This window comes from Tenrec ecaudatus, chromosome 16, assembly GCF_050624435.1.
Source record: "Tenrec ecaudatus isolate mTenEca1 chromosome 16, mTenEca1.hap1, whole genome shotgun sequence".
NCBI classification, from domain to species: Eukaryota; Metazoa; Chordata; class Mammalia; order Afrosoricida; family Tenrecidae; genus Tenrec; species Tenrec ecaudatus.
This window is the reverse complement of record NC_134545.1, coordinates 87,492,030-87,497,405: the sequence shown is the minus strand read 5'-3', so window position 1 is coordinate 87,497,405 and position 5,376 is coordinate 87,492,030. Positions and strand designations below refer to the sequence as shown.

Genomic DNA, 5,376 nt, shown 5'->3' with positions numbered 1-5,376 from the left:
GGTGTTGGTCTATCTATGTTTCTGAAGGTAGTGTTCCCAGCTCTCCAACCCCTCCCCAAAGAACTCTGCATCTTCAGTTCACAATACGTCAGCATGCTAGTTTGAGCATCCTGAAAGGGCTCAAATTGTGCTGACATGTTCTTTGAGTTGGAATAGAAAGAACTGTGAAGAGTCCATATCTGGGTTGGAGGACACATGAGGTAAGTTTCCCAACCGAATTCCCCTAGGACAGCCCTCACTACCCTCTGAGAAGGAGCAGGTGTGTTGTTGGGACAGGGAAAAATCCCTTCACAGGTCTCCTGGCCTTTTTCTCTACAGTGCAGTTTTCAATTTTCTTAAAACTTTATCCTAATCAGCTCCAGAGAACATTGTGTGCCCTTGAGAAAAAGCCATCAAGATCGTTCCTTGGGAATCTCCTCAAAGGAATTTTGCCCCTAAGCCCTGAGGAATTAACCCGTGCCCTCATTTTCTTCTTGTGTGTGTCTGTGTTTTTTACTTTACAGTAAAAATCAAATACCTCTAAAGGTTTATAATTTTATAAATCATGCATATATTCAGTTGAATTTTCATGTAAACATTGATGTGCATTGAAATGGAATGGAATCATATCACAAAAACTTGAGTCACAAAAAGTAAATTGTTAAGGAAAAAAATAGTAAACTATGCCAAACATCAAGATCAGCGCCATCTTAACAATGGGTCAGAACATACATTTCAGTTAGCTTCGTATTTGGCTTTCATATTTTCATACTTTACATCCCCTTAGAGTGTCTGTTTTTTCCTGAGTGCACAAAAGTAGCATGTAATGTCGAATTACCTAAATTAACATCAAGATTATCAGTGGCTAATCAGCTACTTCATAATGGCCCTTCATTTTCTTCTTGAAGACTTTTTGCCCTAGTTTTATATTGTTGCTTTTGTCCAGGTTTATAGCTATGTCCTGAGTAAGCTTATTTCTGATATTTTAAATCTGGTGCTGGGCTACAGCCAACCCTGTGATTGGTGTGTATCTGGCGGGGATTGGTAAATAGACCAGGCAAATGAGGTGAATGTCAGTCCAACTGCACCTACTATGCAAATGAAGTGTCCGTGGCCTATTGTGAGGGAACTGGTCAGTTTGAAGATAAGACTTAAAATTGACAAAGGTGTGTGTGTGTATGTCTGTGTCCGCCTGAGGGAGGAGGAGGTTCATGAATTTATGGAAAATTGACTAAAAAGATCATGAATTTTCCCACAAACGAGTGTGTATGTGTGTGTTGTCTCTAGGGGCCCCAGAGCAGCTGAGAGCTCTGTCCTTCATGGAAGAAGTGGGCCTCCATCTATCTACTTTCTGATCATGATTCCTGAGGTGTTGCCTTCCCAAACCACTTAAACTCTAAAGTATGGTCTGTGAGTTCTGTGTGGCCCTTTCAAAAGATGATCAAACTACCGGCCAGTAGCAGTTCCTGTTCCCTTGAGCCAGTGCGGAAAACTGAGTAGCTCACAGGACATTTCACAGTGGACTCAAGAGGGCTTGGCCTCCGCTCTTGTTATGTGCCATCAATTCAGACAATGTAGACACTATATTATCACCTATCACAGGCAACACTGTAGATCTGGTAGATCTTGAAATGTCCCTTTTAATGATGAATGCAACCCCATTCCTCTTGACTGTGTCATCCCCAGCATAGTAAATCATACGATTTTCTGAAACAAAATGGCCAATACCAGTCCATTTCAGCTCACTAACGCCTGGAATACCAATCTACATGTTCTATTTCATTCTTTACTTCCAAGTTTCCTAGATTCATACTTCATACATTCCAGGTTACAATTATTAATTAATGTTTGCGGTTGTTTCTTCTCATTTTGAGTTATGCCCCCTGAGCAATTAAAGATCTCGGAGGCTCTACTCCATCCACGTCATTAGGGTCGACTCTCCTTTGAGAAGGCAACTCTTCCTCGGTCATATTTTGAGTGCCTTCCAACCTGAGGGGCTCACCGTCTGGCCCTCCCTCTGACCTCATAGGATTTTCAGTGGCTAATTCCTTGGGGATGGACAGCCTATTCCTTCTTTTATTGCATTAGTAGAGAGATAAAATTAGCTGTGGACTATATCATACTCAGGCCTCACCTAACAATTTAAAAGTAAGTCCCCAAAGTATCAAACCAACCAGGGCAATAAAATGCAATTATATCTAATCATATCTATTTAGAAATTGTGGTTCATTTAAAATAGCATTTTTATAAGTTCATAAGACTCTCTTAAGGATACAAATAAACGAGAACATTTTTAGTAGTCCAGATGACAGGTGTCTCACAGGTATTCAAGGATGAAAATGGAATGTACATGCAGACTGCATTGTGACGAGGACTGTGAGGGCCACGTCCAAGGTCCTTTCCCCCATTCCTCATGAGGCGGTAGGAGGAAGCTCTCAGAAACTGAGAATTGTTGAAAAATTTATTGCTCCTGGAACCCAATTCCCTTGACCCAGTTAGAGTTACAAGACAGTCGAAAGGTCTGCTGGTGGAGCCAGAGGAGTACCAGGAGTCGTCCACTTATAAACTCGGTTCAGGGTCCTGAGTCATGACAGCGCTGATTTGTTACATCTTGAATATTAGCGATAATTGAAGAAACCTTGAAAGTAGTGAAATCATCCGGGCGGAATGTAAATGGAGAAGGGCCGATGACCAACGATGGAGGAACCTTGACTTAGGTCAGATGGCAGAAGAATGACGAGGGGGAACAAAGACCCAGAACTGTATGTTCTTTCAGATTAGAGGGGTTGAAGATGGGCATGATCAGTAAGGCAAGTTCCCCTGAGGAGGCCTGGCAACAGGAGAGGCCTGGATGACCTTCTCACCGCAGTTCCAGTCCAGCGAGGGGATCAGAAGCCCAACTGCAGTGAGTGGGCCGTACCTTAAGGGGCAAGAAAAATATAAAACTGTCCATCAGTCTACCAAGATGTCTGATTAAAAGGGGAAGGACATAAAGGAAAGGAAAACCAGAGTAGAAAGTGACATCATCCATGGAGGATTTTTAAAAACATTTTATTTGAGATTCAGACCTTGAGCCTATTTACCAGCTAAGAGGAAGAAGCCAAAAGACAATGAGCTGAAGGTGCCAGAGGAAAATGGCAAATGAAACAAGAAGCTATAGGTGTGAGGAAACAGGCCCAAGAACGTAGATGGATAGGCTAGTTTTTAAAAACGCATTGGTTAGTACAGTCAAAACATATATTTTTTTAATACAGCACTTTTATGTCTCTTTACACAATGCCGTGCTGCTGGGGCCTATTGTTCACACACAACAGTAGAAAACCAAAATTTGTTGTGTCATCGTGTCATCTCAAAGAGTTGAGAATTGTGTACAGAAACCCCTTATATAAATTAAAAGAATGAGTAAATTTACAGGTTTAAATGCAAACCTTCTTCCAACTCAAGGCAAGTAACAGCCCCCAGGGGCTCCAGCAGTCAACATCAGCTAAAGAAAGGACACTTGGTCCCAAGGCTCAGATTCTTCCGCCCGCAGGCCGCACACAGCAAGAATTGGCTGCTTCTGGTCCCCTACTGGCCAGGCCTCCTCCATCCCGGTTGCCGGTGCTAGGGTTGAAACCAAAGGATGTACCGGGCATTGAACACAGACCAGGGGACCGTTCACCGAATAGAAGGTGGAGATCAGCAACAAGCCCCACACTCTGTTCTGCTGCCAGAGAGTCTTCAAGGGCAGTTCTTTCAAAGGCTCCTTCCAGTTTCACGAGGCAGCACGAGGGGCCCACCTGCCCTGTCATCGAGCTCAGGCTGCAGGTGGCAGCACCTGAGGGCAGCCTGTCTAGAAGTCTTGCGGTGGGCGATGGAGGAGCCTCACTCGTCGTACTCCTGCTTGCTGATCCGCGTTTGCTGGAAGGTGGACAGTGAGGCCAGGATGGAGCTACCGATCCACCCGGAGGACTTGCGTTCAGGGGGAGCAATGATCTTGATCTTCATGGTGCTGGGCGCCAGCGCTGTGATCTCCTTCTGCGTGCGGTCTGCGATGCCAGGGTGCATGGTAGGTCCCACCGACAGCGTGCAGGTCCTTCCGGATGTCCACGTCACACTTCATGATGACGTTGAAGATGTTCTCGTGGATGCCGGGAAGGAGGGCTGGAAGGGCGCTTCAGGGCAGCGGAAGCGCTCGTGCAATGGTGAGGACCTGGCCGCAGGGCAGCTCGTAGCTCTTGTCTAGGGACAAGGAGGAAGCGGCGGGTGCCATCTCCTGATCGAAGTCCGGGCGACGTGGCAGAGCTTCTCCTTGATGTTGCATACGATCTCCCCGCTCGCCGGGGGTGGTGAAGCCGTCGCCCTGCTTGGTCAGGTTGTGACCGGCCAGGTCCAGATGCAGGATGGCACGGGGCAGGGTGTAGCCCTTGTAGATGACCTGGTCACCGAAGTCCATGACAGTGCCCGGGGTGCGACCGGAGGCACAAGGGCAGCACGGCCTGGACGGGCACTTACACGACCGGGGTGTTGAAGGTCTCAAACATGATCTGGGCCATCTTCTCTCGGTTGGCCTTGGGGTTCAGGGGAGCCTCTGTCAGCAGCACCGGGTGCACCTTGGGGCGATTCGTCCATTGCAGAACGTGTGGTGCCAGATCTTCTGCATGTTATCCCAGTGGGTGATGATGCCGGGCTCGATCGGGTACTTGTGCGACAGGATGCCTCGCTTGCTCTGGGCCTCGTCGCCCACGTAGCTGTCCTTCTGACTCATGCCCACCACGGCACCCTGGTGCCGGGGGCGCCCGACGATGGACAGGAAGAGGGCGCAGCGGGAGGGGGGTCATTGCCGGCAAAGCCAGCCTTGCACATACCGGAGCCATTGTCAGTGAGCAGCAAAGCGGCAATTTCTTCTTCCACAGCGACAGGAGAGAGGACGATGGAGAAGCGGAGGAGAAGCAGCTGAAAGAGGTGGCGGCGGGGACTGAGCCAAAACATTTTCTCTGTTTTTTTTAATCTTCTATTTTTAAATTTTAAAATGAGTTATACAATCACGTGGTTCAAAAAGATTTTAAGATACAAAAGGATATAGAGTAAAAAGTGTTCACTCCACCCTAGTTCCCCGATTCCTCTCCCAATAGACAACCAAATCCATAAGCTCGTGCATGTCCTTCCAGAAATATTTTATGATAGTCTTCTCCCCGTTGGAAGACAACTGGAGAGATTCTGTTCGCATCATTCTTCGTTCCACTTTGCTTACCTAACAATGTCTCGGAGTCTTTCCGTATTAGACACATCAAATGGGTCTTCCTTCTTTTCCTGACTGCACTGTGCCCCTGTCTCCTATGGGGGGACATGCCACCCACAGCTAACTGACTTAAGTGGTTAGTTCTGTACACACACCTGTAGCATAAGTGATTCTGA

At 46.9% G+C, this 5,376-nt stretch overlaps 1 pseudogene; it reads right to left on the bottom strand.

Moving 5' to 3' along the window:
- Nucleotides 1–3,714: 3,714 nt before the first annotated feature.
- On the bottom strand, nt 3,715–4,950 carry LOC142428660 (actin, cytoplasmic 2-like; annotated as a pseudogene).
- Nucleotides 4,951–5,376: the final 426 nt, after the last annotated feature.